The sequence below is a fragment of the Humulus lupulus genome, chromosome 2, assembly GCF_963169125.1.
Source record: "Humulus lupulus chromosome 2, drHumLupu1.1, whole genome shotgun sequence".
NCBI classification, from domain to species: Eukaryota; Viridiplantae; Streptophyta; class Magnoliopsida; order Rosales; family Cannabaceae; genus Humulus; species Humulus lupulus.
Genome location: NC_084794.1, coordinates 56,600,035 through 56,615,393, shown reverse-complemented (window position 1 = coordinate 56,615,393; position 15,359 = coordinate 56,600,035). Strand labels below are relative to the sequence as shown.

Below are 15,359 nucleotides of genomic sequence, written 5' to 3'. Positions count from 1 at the left end.
ATGTCATTGATTTCCTTCAAAGATTTGCTGCAATTGAGATTCATTGGTCAGGCTGCTGAGATACAGAAATTGCAAACCATGGTATGTATTATGTTTTCAGATTTGTATCTTTTAGATGGTCACTAGGTGGAGACTGGCCATCACTATTAATCTTTGGTTAATTGTGTAAATGTCATGTCACATTAAATTTATCCTTCTTAGTTCTAAGCAATGGAAACTGGTTCTATGTTTTTATATTCATTGATTTTTTTTCAGTTGCGCAAAAAATCTGCCAAGTCTATGATGTTGTTTAAAACATCATCATATATATCATTTAAAACTCCATGTATAGGAATAGAAAGAGTAAATAATGAAATGAAGAATTCTACCCAAGAGAAGGATGTGATTTCTAACAAAGAAACAGGACAAGCTAAGTGGAGCTCTTATTTGCAGTAGTGTATGTTAGTCATGTGCCTTTAATTGGATTGCTAGTTCAATATAGTGAATATTCAATGATTTCCCTTCAATCTAAGTTCCAGCTTATGTGCTGTGTGGTTTATTACTTGACACTAGCCATATATATATAAATATATGTAAATGGTAATTTTGTTCCTGCTGAAGTTTCGTGTGTCAAGAATTTAAGATACAGTCTTTTCTTTTGTCAATTGTGATTATTTGGCTTAGTGCACGTAACAAATTGATCTTTGATTTAAGCAAATTTACTTGCTCTGCTATGCTTTTTTACTCTGGAAAAGGTGAAGTCCTGGAACAAATCACCATCATTATCATCTTTATCTTCTTGGATTTGCATTTATTGTGCCATTAGATATGAAACACTCATTTTATTGATTTTTCCTCTTTTTTATTTCTATTTAATATGATAAACATTTCCAAGTCTATACTTACTTTACATTTATTGAGAATGATATATTTGTTATCTTGATACATTTCACAAGCCTTGTTTTAAGTTGCATGTTTTGTTGCTTCAGTCGTTGTTTTGCATGGTAGTACATCTTGCTATACCCTGTTGTTTCGTCAAGTTTTGGAGTTATTACAAATTCAATTTAAACTTTATATGCTTACAGGTGGAAACTAGCTTAAGTCTTATGTTCTTAATAATAAAAGGAGTTTTTTTTTACAATGTGCAGGTATATTGAGATGATTTCTTTGGAGCAATTCTTGACAACATTTGTAGTTGAGGCCTTTAGAATGGAAAAATGTATTTCACTAATTTTTGTATACATTTCTTGTATTGTATTTAGTGATAAAGGAATCTGAATTGGGCATAAATTATGTTGTAATATGATTTCTTAAGCCTAGACTAGTAGACTAAATATTGTAATTACATTTGAGTAATTAATAAAAATCTATTTATGTTACCTTATTTGGCTTCAACTTTCATATTTGTTTTCCTAGTTTTGTGTAAGTAAAAAAATATTATGTTTCTCTAAGCTAATATAACACATGTGTTATACTAAAGTGTAGTATAACACAAATAATGTGTTATACTAAAGTGTAGTATAACACAAAAAATGTGTTATACTAAAGTATAGTATAACACAAATTTATAAGTATTGAAATGTGTTATATAATCTACTATAAATAACATAATTAAACACTTATCTATTTATTAAAATAACACAGAAATTGTGTTATCGTTGACAGTATAATAACACATCTGTATAACAATGATAAAGTGTTATGTAAAGTACCCTGACCTACGATTACATAGTCAGTCTTAACACATCAAAAAGTGTTATGGTATGTTTTGATAACACATTTTTGGTGTTATTAAACGCATTTTTTCTTGTAGTGCATAGTATTGCATGTTCAGTTATAGGCTCAAGTATTTTCTAAAGCTTGAATATCATACTCTTCTGTTCTTCTATATAGTAAGTTTGGCTTGGCTTCAATTGATGAGCTTTAATGTAAATTTGAGTTGAACTATTTGGCTTAGTTTGGACTTTTTGCTCCTGTATTATTTTCGAACTTGGTCAAGTTTTTGGGCCACATGTAGGTTGAGTAGTAGTAACCATTTTCTCTAGGGTAGGTTATTATATATAAGAATTAGTTATATGTGTTATTATATTGTAATTGAAAAATGAAGGGTAATCCTCAAAGTCACAATCACTTTGGTAAAGCTTTCTTATTTATTCATTTCTTGAGCAGCGCAAAGAAGAGTTGAAGAAAACTCGATTTGAGAAATGGTAGGACACTTGTTGGACGTGTGATTGAAATATGAAACATTAGTTATATTTATCATCACTCTAGCTACAACATATATAACATATAGATCGCTGGTGGTGATTCTTCTACATGCACATAAATATTATAAAGATTGTAGGTATAAATATATGTATATATATATATTATTTTTTTGTCAAAAGTGTAATCCATCTTTGCCTTTTGAAAACAGTATAAACTAAGTTATGATGTAGTTTTCTATGTATTTTAGGCGGACAAGCTAAGCATTTGCTCAACCCAAGGCTTAGAAGAAAGAGTAAGATGAGCATTTGACTCAGTTTGCAAGAGGTATGCCTCTAACTTTTATTTTAATACTATGCAAATGTTAGAGGAGTTTGAATATTTTAAATATTCATCCATAGTGAAGTAGGTTCTAGGATAGTTCTGTGTGCTGTGGTGATAATGGAAGGTTGAGAACTTGTGTGTTTTAGTGAAGTAGGATCTGAGAAATTTCTGTGCTGCGTAGATAAGAAAGAAAACTTGTGTGTTTGAATTGATATTGGCAGATGGTTGGTTTCTAGTATAGGGAAAATGTTGTTCGATTTTATGTAGACTTGTCTATGATTATTCTATAATTGAATTGTGTTTGTTTGATTGGTTTGATTATAACATATAATTGTATGAATGTACTTATTGATTGGTTATATTACATTATTAATAACTTTTGGTTATGGTTGTTATTTTTTTATGTATAATATAATTTAATAAAATTTACAAAAATATTATGTATATAATATCTTAATAAAATTTACTTTTTGTACCTTGATAACAAAATAATGAAAAAATATATTAGATTTACAAAAATATCAATATCATCATATTAAGTAACTCGGTCCAAATACATGTTTCACTTAATAAGTGAACTTTCAAAAAGTAAATTTAGAGAATCAAAGTCATCATGGTAAACTTCTAGCTAAAAGGTGTAGCTAAAATTTGAAAAAACTTTCATGTTTCACTTAAAAAGTGAACAACGAAATTTAAAGATATTATGATGCTTTGTTATTTCCATTTGCTTTGAAATCCTATTGCCGAGCCCAAAAAATGTATCATGACCTTCCATTTGATTCCCTCATTTTGTGGAAGGGTCAGAAATGAAACAACAACAACATTAAAGCACTATTAGTACTAAATGTGATAGTATTAAACAATGTATAACTAATAAACCCAACAAACTTGATCTTATAATATTCCCACTACAAAAAAAAAAAAATAAAGCAAGAAACTATTCTGAATGGTATACAAAAAAAATCACATAATTATTGAATATGGCATAACAACAGCAACATTTTAGTTAAAAGTTTAAGGATACACCAAAAGGAAGGAATAACTAAGTTTCTGATGCAAATAAACCCAAAAACAAAAAGGGAAAATACAAATAGTCTCTACATAACAGGATATGATGAAGTCTCTAACATGGAACTTATGAAACTAATCATAAACTATTTTCATTTGAATAAGTCATAATAAATATCAACATATATGCTTACTCCTATTTAATCATGACTTTCTACTAAATAATTAATTTAGTTTAGATTATATCCATTAAATAACAAGTTACTCAAAAGTTTTCATGAACTCTGAAAGATAATAGAGCATAAATAATAGAGTAAGAAAATAGAGTATAAACAATTTGCACTAAAATCAAATCACAATAATGCTTAAATTATATTAATACATCTAATTCAAAGTAAAAACTATAATCTAAATGAAGAGCACAACATTCATAAAGAGAAACAGAGCAATGAATTGGAGATTGATACTTAGAATGGTAGGCCCAATACTCAAAATTATTTAGAACTTAATATGGACATAATATTACCGGCTCAATATCTAAATCAATAGCACTTATTGAAAAATGTCATTTTTTAGTAGTATATATAGTCTGAAATGTTGTAGTGAGATAATTTTATATTTGGTATTCTATGGAATATTTGTGTTGTGTTTACTCTGTTAGTGCTGAAGACTTTTGTTTATTATCTTGTTATGTTAATCAGCTTTAGGGTATATTTGTGGTTTGAAGTCAGTGCTTATTTTTTTTTTAGATTTGTTGATTTTACTATATATTATGTATATATATTTTTTGTTGGATACTTTGCCTTTGATTTTGTTATGATTATTCAGATTTAGAGTATATATGTGTACTATTGTAATTAAGTTCTTTTTTGCGATTCATTTTTTATATTCATTGATTTTGGTATATATATCTATATAAAAATATGTTTTTGTTGGATATTTCTTTCTGGTATTATTATGGTTAATTATTTTTATATATATGTATATTGTAATTCACAACATCATTGGTCTCCCAACCGTCTCAAACATTGTTGGCATTCTTACAAGGTCAGTTTTTGTTTAATAATCTCTAAGAGGGATTAATCAACTAATTTTACATATTTATATTGTTGGTTATCTCATTCATTCGTTAATATATTATGGTAAGATATACTATTTAATTATAATTTGAAGTCTTTAATTCTTTGGTGCAGAGAATATCATAGGACTAACTTTTAAGGTGGATGCTTAGATTTATTCGGAATAATATTGAGAAAAGAAACATGATTGAGTTTGCAGTGATTTGGAGAAGAAAATTATGTTGTCTTGTTGAGATTTGTTGTATTATATATTTTGAAGTTTATGGATTTATAATATTATAATGAATTTTTATTGAGAATTATTATTTCTCATGGGGATTTGATGTATTATTTATATTTCAATTGTATGAATAAATGTTGTATGTATATGAATTTTTATTATGATATATATAAATTTTTTTTACAAGTTATGGTAATAATAATTAATTATGTGAGTAATTTTTTTATTTAAATTTATTTCAAACTTGAATTGTTAAAAATACAATTAAAAGTTTTAAAAAATATATATCGAAAAATTATTATTTATATATATAAATTTAATGTTACGGTGACACCTATTAACTGTTGGCGTTGCCAGCAACGGCGACACCTATTAATTGTTGGCGTTGCCAGCAACGGCGACACTTATTAACTGTCGGCGTTGCTAGCAACGGCGACACCTATTAACTGTCGGCGTACCCAGCAACAGAGACACTTATTAACTATCGGCATTGCCAGCAACGACGACACCTATTAACTATCGGCGTAGCCAGCAATGATGACACTTATTAATTGTCGGCATTGCCAGCAACGACGACAGTGTGTAACTGTCGGCGTAGCTACCCCTACACCGGCATAGGCAAATACGACAATTAATCGACTGTCGTCATTGCTCAATAACGACGGTTAAAAACTGTCGGGAAATCTCGTTTTTGTAGTAGTGAAATTTCTTAGGTCTGCGTCTTTTCCTCTTGGCCAATTCAAACTCTACACCAGCAACATCCCCATGTTCTATAATAACAACACCTAGGGTCTCAGGATTTGCTGTGAGTACTATCGAGGGAGGAGTGCCTATGTCATGTATGACAAAATCATCTGGGAGGTCAAGTGAGTCGGAATAAGAATCATTTGGAAGATCTTGTACGAATGTCAAGATCTTATTGACAACATCCATGATGACCGCCTAGTTCTTTAGGATGGTATCCTGACGACTCTCGACTCGCTCCAACCTCTCCAACACCTCCCGTAAATTAGGTTGATCAGGACTGGGGTGTACCGATGGGGTCGGGGCCGAGGGTGTGGAGCCGATGGGGACTGGGGTATCCTCATCATCAGGGCCATCAACAAAAATATTGGCTGCCTTCGCAACCTCAGCAGCTATCTCCGCCACCTTCTCAAAATCAGTGTGAGTTTCTATCTCTTCTTCTTGGCCCAACCCGGGATACAAGGGAGCATCACCCTCAGTCAGGGCGCTATAATAATCTATCTCTGAAGGCCGGGATTTCAACATGGACAACACAATCAACTTCATCAAATACAAAGCATCAAGTTAGTTTGAAACCACCAAAGAATATTGTATTTTGACATAATATAGCAGAACTTACACTTGTCTTCTTGAACATCGGTGCAAGGTCGGCCTTCGAAATAGGACGCTCCTTATTGCTCGACTAACTGAGCATCCTCATAAACTGGTTTCCATGGTTAATACCATACTCACGTGCAAACTGCTGGATGGCTTCGTATGCCCAATACTGCAATGCAGGGACATAACCATACAAACTGTATTTTGCTTCTTTCTGTTTCCCCTTAACTTCTTTTTTCTTCTCATAGTTCCTCTTCTAATGATGCATGTCTTTTTTACTTGCATCCATAAGCTTGTTAAAAGATACCTTCCCCCATGGGTAAGTAAAGAAGTACTCAGTGTCCTCCACCATCTTCAATGAATCTATCCAAACATTTAACTTGCCCTATCGTGCAAGTAAAACCCCCTCAACAAAGAAACATAGGCCCAACTTGTAGGCATCTTCAACTATAGTGCAGTTTTTTAAAGCAGCCTCCAAATGCATTATCTTCACTGTTTCTTCATCATTAAAGTACTCCTTGATTAAGCGGTCACTAGTCAAGTGTTTCTTCAAATCAGTCTCATATGGCCCGGAACTGAAGTTCAACCCCATAACCAAAGCAAACTCGCCTCTACCAAATCTACAGGGTCTACATCCCAAATGAAAATGCAACTCATCCTCTTTGATGCACTGGATCTTGCGCAACATTAATTGATGTATGAGAGATGCAGAGAAGTCTAACTTCTTAGCAACGAAAAATTGTTTGAAAAGGGATTCCTTCAACCTTTCTATCAACCCGAGCTCCTCAAACTTGTCCTTGATTATTTTAAAGTAACCATTACCCCTATATGTGACTCGACCAGGAAAGTGATCTGTCAAGGGAAAAAGAAACTTCGGCATCTACAAAAAATAAAAATAAAGATAATACAGTTAAACAAAGTCGCATGAAAACCCCATCAATAAACATACATGAACCATCGAACCACTATCGATTACCCATCGAACAACCCTAGTGCATGCATTGAACCAACATCGAACCCAACATAAAACTCAATCCATCGAGCATGCATCGAACAACCATCGAACCCAACATAGAACCCAATCCATCGAGCATGCATCTAATTTCTTAGGTTTAAACCTGGAACCAATAATGGGCCACCCCATCGAACCAACATCAAACCCTTAAGGCCTACCCTATCGAACCAACATCGACCACCATCAAACCCAACAAATACCCAACCCATCAAGCATGCATCGAACCCCCATCGAGCATGCATCGAACCCTCATCGAAGATACATGAAACCCACAGAATCATAAACCAGGAACCTCAAATGACCTAACCTATCGAACCCAATCGAGCATGCATCGAACCTAAACTTGGAACCCTTGACGGCTTAACCTATTGAACCCCTATCGAGCATGCATCGAACCACCATCGAAGCCCCATCGAACCACCATCGAGCAACCTTACCAGATCCACAAAAATCCCAGACTTCACTCTCAACATACCCACACTAATCCATACCCAAAACAAACCAGATTCAAACCCAAAACCAGACACAAACACACAAACAATCCTAAAATATAACACTACAAACACAAATTCAATGCAATAAAAAATAAGAGCTTACCTTTGTTTTGGGTATGGAGAAACTCGAACCTAGAGGCCGTGGGTTTTGGATGAGCTTGTGAGGGGGAACAACAGACACGGACGGACGGCGAGAGGCGAGAGGCGGGAGGCGGGAGGCGGGAGGCGAGAGGGAGAATCTTTGAGGCAAGAGGCGAGAGGACGATAGAGACATAGGGCTTCTACGGTGGCAGTAGCACAACTTCGACGGGGGCAACAGCGCGGCTTCGACGGGGGCTGCGACGGGGTTTCGACAGGGTTGGGTTTTGGTTAGTTGGTTGGTCGGGGGGGGGGGGGGTGAAGGGAATGAACTGAGAGTTTGAGAGAGAGAAAGGAGAATCAAAAGGGGGATTGGGGGGAATTGTGACAGGGGCATTTTGGGTACTAGCAAAACTTTTGGCATTATTTTGTAATGATAAAAATGCCTAGCATTATTTTGAATTACACCACCCCATTAAGCATAAAAAGTCAAATTTCCCTTTGGCAACGTCTACAAAGGGTATTTCGATGGTGGGACCATTGCAGTCGCAATCAAACGATTGAAGGCCCAATCATCACAAGGGACCCACGAGTTTACAACCGAGATAGAGATGCTCTCCCATCTCCGCCACCTCAATCTTGTATACAAGTATATGGCACTATTTCTAGTAGTTGAAGTGAACAAAATGAAGTAAACAGAGAAAAAATGAAAGAACAACTTTCACAAAGGAAAGGACAAAACTGAGAGCTCAACCTCTGAAACATTGAAGCTCATATATTATATATATTGTGGAATAGTACAAGAGAAGCTAAAATGGTTACAACTGTTTACAGCTGTCAAAACTAATATACAGTTGTTATAACAAACTACATGACGAATTGGTTGTAACAGAATGAGCTGGTCTAACCACTGAGGGAACTTCTCTAATACTAGTCATCTAAACCTTATAATATAATAAATATCGCCATCAATATCAGTCATATTAATCAAACCTTAGGTTAAAATTAATATTCTTAAACTATAGGTTAAACTTAGAAAATCTACAAGTGTTACTATGAGTGTTCAAATAAATCCAGGTCTGTACCAAAAATCCACAGTTGTAACAATAATACTACTAATATTATAATACTACTATCTAACTTAGCTAAGTAAAGTTCTTGGACTCTACACTCAGGCAGGTGGAGCTTTTGCTTTCATCAATGGCATCGAAATAATATCCATGCCCTCTAATCTATATGATTCAAATGGTCATGGCCTTGCTATTGTGGGACAGGAAGGTCGCTTCTTTACCCTCACAAACAACATGGCTATGGAAACTATGCATAGAATAAATATTGGTGGGAGCGCTATCTCTCCCATTGATGATACCGACATGTTTCGTCAGTGGAACAAGAAAGACGAGTTCCTGTTTGAATCGGAGCTGAGTGTTCTACCAATTAATTATAATACGAGCAACACACTTAAATACAAAGACAATATTTCATCTATTGTCGCACCCGACGACGTCTATAATACCGGTCGGTCTATAGGAAATAATCGCAGTAAAGCAACAGTCTGGAGCCATAATCTCACTTGGGAATTTTCTGTGGATTCTGTAAGAAAAACATATCTTATATAATACTTGAATAAACACAATATGATAAATACAATAATTATATCTATATCTACTAAATTAAAGATACATAAATATTATAAATATAAATAACTTATAATATATATAACAATATTATAATTATAAATAATATAATATAAATAACTTATAATATATATAACAATATAATATTATAATTATAAATAATATAATATAAATAACTTATAATATATATAACAATATAATATTATAATTATAAATAATACAATATAAATAACTTATAATATATATAACAATATTATAATTATAAATAATATACTATAAATAACTTATAATATATATAACAATATAATATTATAATTATAAATAATATAATATAATAAAAGCCGATGCATGTGTAACACACAGTTTCCTTAAAACAGATTCGCCGCCTCTACGAGGTTTCGACGTCTATCTCCCAGGATAGAACGGTGAACGACAAATAACTCAATTACTTCGCCGAACCAAATATACCCGAACTCTATCACTATAAAACATATAACTAAAATCATAATATAAATATAATTCAATATGAATATATACGTTAAAGAAGAATTTTGATGTACTTTAAACAACAAGGCTATACTCCATTATACAGCCCTTGGAAAATGAGTAAAACATTTTGCAACCAATATGGGACAAAAAAAAAAAAATCTCAATTGCTTTTTTCATTCAAAATATCCAACTGATTCCAAATTTAGATACATGTTGAGATTGCACTTTTGCAAGATTAATAAAGAGTTTACTGAAGTCGGCGATCGGGTCTTTTATATTTATATAGCAGATGATAGAGTTGAGAAAAAATTTGATATTATCAAATTTGCTCCTGGTCAATATGTACCTTACCATAAAGATTACCTATGTTTTGGTAATAATAGTGATCAAAAGAAAGTTAAGCTTTCTGTAGCTCTGCAAACAAATCCGGATGATTTCAAACTAGAGTTCGTGGATGCAATCTTAAATGGACTGGAGATCTTCAAATTGAACGATAACAAAGGTAATCTTTCCAGTCTAAATCCCAACCCTACTCCTTGTACCACAATTGCCCGACCACCCACAGATGCGGAGAAGGGGAAAGTAGTCTAATAACTATTATTGGCGTCTATTTTGGCATAGTCGCTTTTATTGGTCTGATTTCTATTCTAAGTTTCTTCATTTGTCAGAGTGGAAGAAAAGTTAAAACTCAGCTTCTCCTAAAGGTAGTAATTGGTGGGACCCCATTTTTTGTACCAAGTCCAAGTCAAGGAAGAAACAAGGTTCTTCATTGGCGTTGGATCTATGTCGGTCCTTTTCATTGGCAGAGATCAAAGTCGCAACCAACAAGTTTGACTCTATGTTCATTATTGGTAAGGGGGGATTTGGCAACGTCTACAAAGGGTATATCGATGGTGGGACCATCCCAGTCGCAATTAAGCGGTTAAAAGCCCAATCATCACAAGGGGCCCATGAGTTTAAAACTGAGATAGAGATGCTCTCCACCTTAATCTTGTCTCTCTTATTGGCTATTGTAACGAAGAGTCAGAAATGGGCCCCACCTTATCGAAGACCCATGTTAGCATAATGGTCAAAGGTAGTTTTGGGTATTTAGATCCGAAATATTTTAAATGCCAACAATTAACGGAAAAGTCTGATTTGTACTCGTTTGGTGTAGTGTTGTGTGAAGTACTGTGTGGTAGGCCACCGATATTAAGAAATGTAGAGAAAAGGAAAATGAGCCTATCCCAATGGTTTCAAACATGCTATTTAGACAAAATTCTGATTCAGATTATGGACCCATATCTAAATGGTAAGATTGCACCTGAGTGTTTGAACAAGTATGGGGAGATTGCGATGAGTTGCATGCTAGATAACGGAGCTGATAGGCCATCGATGAAGGAAGTGGTGCGAGAGCTAGAGTTGGCAATGCAACTGCAGAACAATGCAGAAGAAAACATTAGGTTTGGTGGAGAACCTTCTCAAATGAATCCTGATGGTACAGTTAGATATTACTTTATCTGGGAAGATCCATTTGGAGCTGTTTTCTCTGATATCAAGAATCTTGAAGGAAGACCATGATGTAAACGATCACAGTATTATGTAGCTACTTATTTCTTAAGATTATTTTATATTTGTACTGGAAGAATTTCCCCGAAGTGATGTGGCATTGCACTTAAAAGATAAAGTGATGATTTTGAGGAGGGATTTCGCTAAGAAAGTCAAAGTATGATTCATGAACTCTGAGCTCAAAACTAATGAATTGATTGATGAGCTCTGAGCTCAACACGAATGAATTGATTGATGAGTTCTGAACTCAAGATAAATGAATTGATTGATGAGCTCTGAACTCAAGACAAATTAATTTAATAATGAGCTCTAAGCTCAAAACGAATGAATTGAACGATGAGCTCTAGACTCAAACTGAACGGAACAGAAGATGAGTGTTTGAGCTTTAAACAAGAAGAAAAGGAACGCAATCATGACACGGGGACCAATCATGATAAGCTTTCTTAACCTTATTATCTGTTATTTTTCTATAAATAGTAGACAAGGGACTCATTTTGGGACATTGGACTTTTAGATTGACTAAAACTAAGAAGAATATTGATTGAGAGTTGGAGCATTGGGCTAACTTAAGCATCAGAGTATCTTTTTGCATGTACTCTCCAATTGTTTCTACTTTTCGATTTAATGAAGAACAAATTATGTTGTTGGTTGATCTAACGGCATGTGCATCAATCAGAGGAACTACATCAACTAGTTACAACGCATCAAATTAATATATGAATGAAGTAAATTATTGATTTGGGGAAGATTTTGACCCAAACAATATTATTAAACAAATTATGCTTTGTAAAACACTTAAGTTAAACTCTGATTTGTAAAGTCTATGATTAATAATTATTAAGCCTTCTCATTTGCACGTAGGTACATTCTTGCTCATATATGGGGTTCAATGAGGCAGGAATTTCTCGTGGAATATTTTCTCCTAAATCAAGTTGTGTTTGTAACTAACACAAAGAGTGTTGTTGTAAGGCACCTTAACACTATATGAGGTGACATTGTTGGCATTTGTGCCCTTAAAACGTATTTCGATATGAACGATTATTTTTAATTAAATAAAGTTCATATTTTGAACTCATATTTGTATTTAATTATACATGTCATTTATCATGAAAATCCAATATTATTAATGTGGTCTTAAATTAAGTAAATGTATAATGATATATATATATATATAAATACAAGAGGATTAAATTCAAGATAATAATATGAAATTGTCTGTAATCGCCAATTAAAGTGAGAGCTGTATTTAATAACGACTATAAGTATGATCTATCTTTTGTTTAAAATATAATAGTTTATCCAGGCTGTTATGTGCAATGACACAAAGATATAGATGTATTGTATACAATATAGATTGCGTAGGACTAAGATGCGATGAAAATAATAACTTCTGATAATCTTCGTTAAAATATTGAAGTTCAACATTCATCAATCAATGGTCATTTGAGACTTGACATCAATCATGAATTGAGTAATGGACTCCTATTTGTGCTTTTATGACTTTTGAACTTATCAGGTAAGGCTCAATATTCCTACAGTCGAATTCTTGGTATCTTGGAGTCATAGAACTGCAAGTGGCTGGGAATATACTTCACAGATATGGAATCCGTTCCTTACTTAAATGGAAGCAGATTAGTTGTTCTTTTTAGTGTTAATTCAGGGCTTGAACATTGAGCGTTCAATTTCTGTTAGAGAACAAGAATTTCATTTTGTAATTAAATTTATAGAATAATGTTCATTATAGGATAACTGAAACTAATTGATAAAGACATAATGAGAGAGGTTAACAGACATTAAGACCTGCATCTAATTATGAACAACTAAGAGAGGGTCAGAACTCATGCAATGACTAAATCTATGGAAAACTTTTTTAATTGTAGCTTCTAATAATATGATATTGTAGTTTTGAGAGTCCAACTATGGATATCTTGTTAATTCATAGTTATAAATTAATTAATGGGACAAAGAGCTAGTGAAATTAATTAAATAATTGGAGCTAACAATTATGGGTCCATATCTCCCCATACTAGCTCGATAACACAGAGGTAGAATTTTGGTATTAAAAGAAAATAATTAAAAATAATAAAGTATTATTTTAATTTCATAAAATAATATTTAATGGAAAATAAAATTGTATTGATAATTTTGTGAAATTGATTTTTATTGAAAATTAATTTATGGGTAAATGCCATTTTGGATCATGTGTTTTGCAAAAGTTGCTGATCAGACCTTGAGTTTTGTTAAATGACAATTCAGACCTTGCATTTTAGAAAATGGAATAAATTAATACCCTGAGCATGATTTTGGTCAAATTATTTTTCAATAAGACAAAAATGCACTCATATTTTATTAATTAGTTAATTTAATAATATAAAAAATAAATACAATAAAATTTAAATACAATATTTTAAATATTAAATATATTTAAATGAATTAAAATGTAAATATAATTTTAATGAATAAAAATCAAAATTATACATATTCTGAACTTAAACACTTAAATGTAAATCAAATAAACAAAAACATATTAAAAATTAAAACTAATATAACATAATCAGCTTAAATTAAAAACAAACACAATAAGATTTAATTAAAAACAAAAAAATCAGAATTAATTAAAGGGTAAATACTATTTTGGACCCTGTGTTTTGCAAAAGTTACCGATCGGACCATGTGTTTTGTTAAATGACATCTTGGACCTTGTGTTTTGCAAAATGGAACAAAATAATACCATGAGTCCAATTTTGGTCAAACTATTTTTCAATATGACCAAAAATACCCCTAGTTTTATAAATAAGTTTATTTAATTATATTAATATAATGTTATTAAATTAAAAATTTATACAAAAATAAATAAAATAATTAAATTAAATTGATTTTTAAATATAACATAATTTTTTGTCAACCCCTCTCTCTCTCTCTCTCTCTCTCTCTCCTCTCCTTTCTCTTTCTTCCTTTCTCTTCTCTTTCTGTAAACCCTAGATGGATGGGGAGCGATCACTTCTCTATGTGGCTGGTCATATTAAATAAAATATTCGAGGGTATTTTGGTCATATCAAAAAATTATTTGAGCAAAATTGGGCTCAGGATACAATTTTGTTCCATTTTGCAAAACACAGGGTCCGAATTGTCATTTAATAAAACACGAGGTCTGATCAGTAACTTTTGAAAAATAAAGGGTCCAAAGTGGTATTTACCCTTAATTAAAAGAAAATCAAATCGTCTCTTCATGTTGTTGTTGTTCCTTTCACCCCAGATCTGGAAAAATACACCTAACCTAGCCGAGACCCAACATTCATATCATCTCCACAACCTCATCGATCGTCACGCATCTGGCCAACCCCGACCTCGGCATGATCAAAGCTTCAAATTTGAATGCGCCTAGCCCAACCAAGGAGATCGAAGCTTTAGATCTTCTCAGCCTAACCTCGCATCAAATCATCCAACACCTAGCCCATCCCCGTCGTAGACCCATTCTGTCATCGTCGCCACACACCACACATTTCCTTTTCCAACTGACACAACCTATCCCCCAGCCCCAAAGCTACGCCTAGTGTAGATTTGGTACCATCGCACCTAGAAAAACCCAAGAATCTCGTCATTGAGCCTCGAACCTCAGCCAAGTGCCACCTCGTCGACTTCAGATCTTGTTGCAGGTTCAAATCAACCTCTCATGGAGGCAACACCTCCATTGTTGCTCTGCAACCAAGCTGGCGAAGTACCTCCGAACAAGAAACATGGCAGAGTAGTCAAGAAGAAGAAGAATAAGATGAGGGTGAACAAACTACGGGTTTTAAAAAAATTTAGCTTTAGTTTTTTTTTTCTCTAAGACTACAATTAGTTTTTAGGTTTGATCATTTATTTTAGAAATATTTAGATTTAGATTTAGTTTTTATATTTTATATAAAATATTAATTCCATTTTTGAAATTAAAATATTTAT

At 32.9% G+C, this 15,359-nt stretch overlaps 1 pseudogene; it reads left to right on the top strand.

Moving 5' to 3' along the window:
• Positions 1–11,501, top strand: LOC133814282 (receptor-like protein kinase FERONIA; annotated as a pseudogene).
• Positions 11,502–15,359: the final 3,858 nt, after the last annotated feature.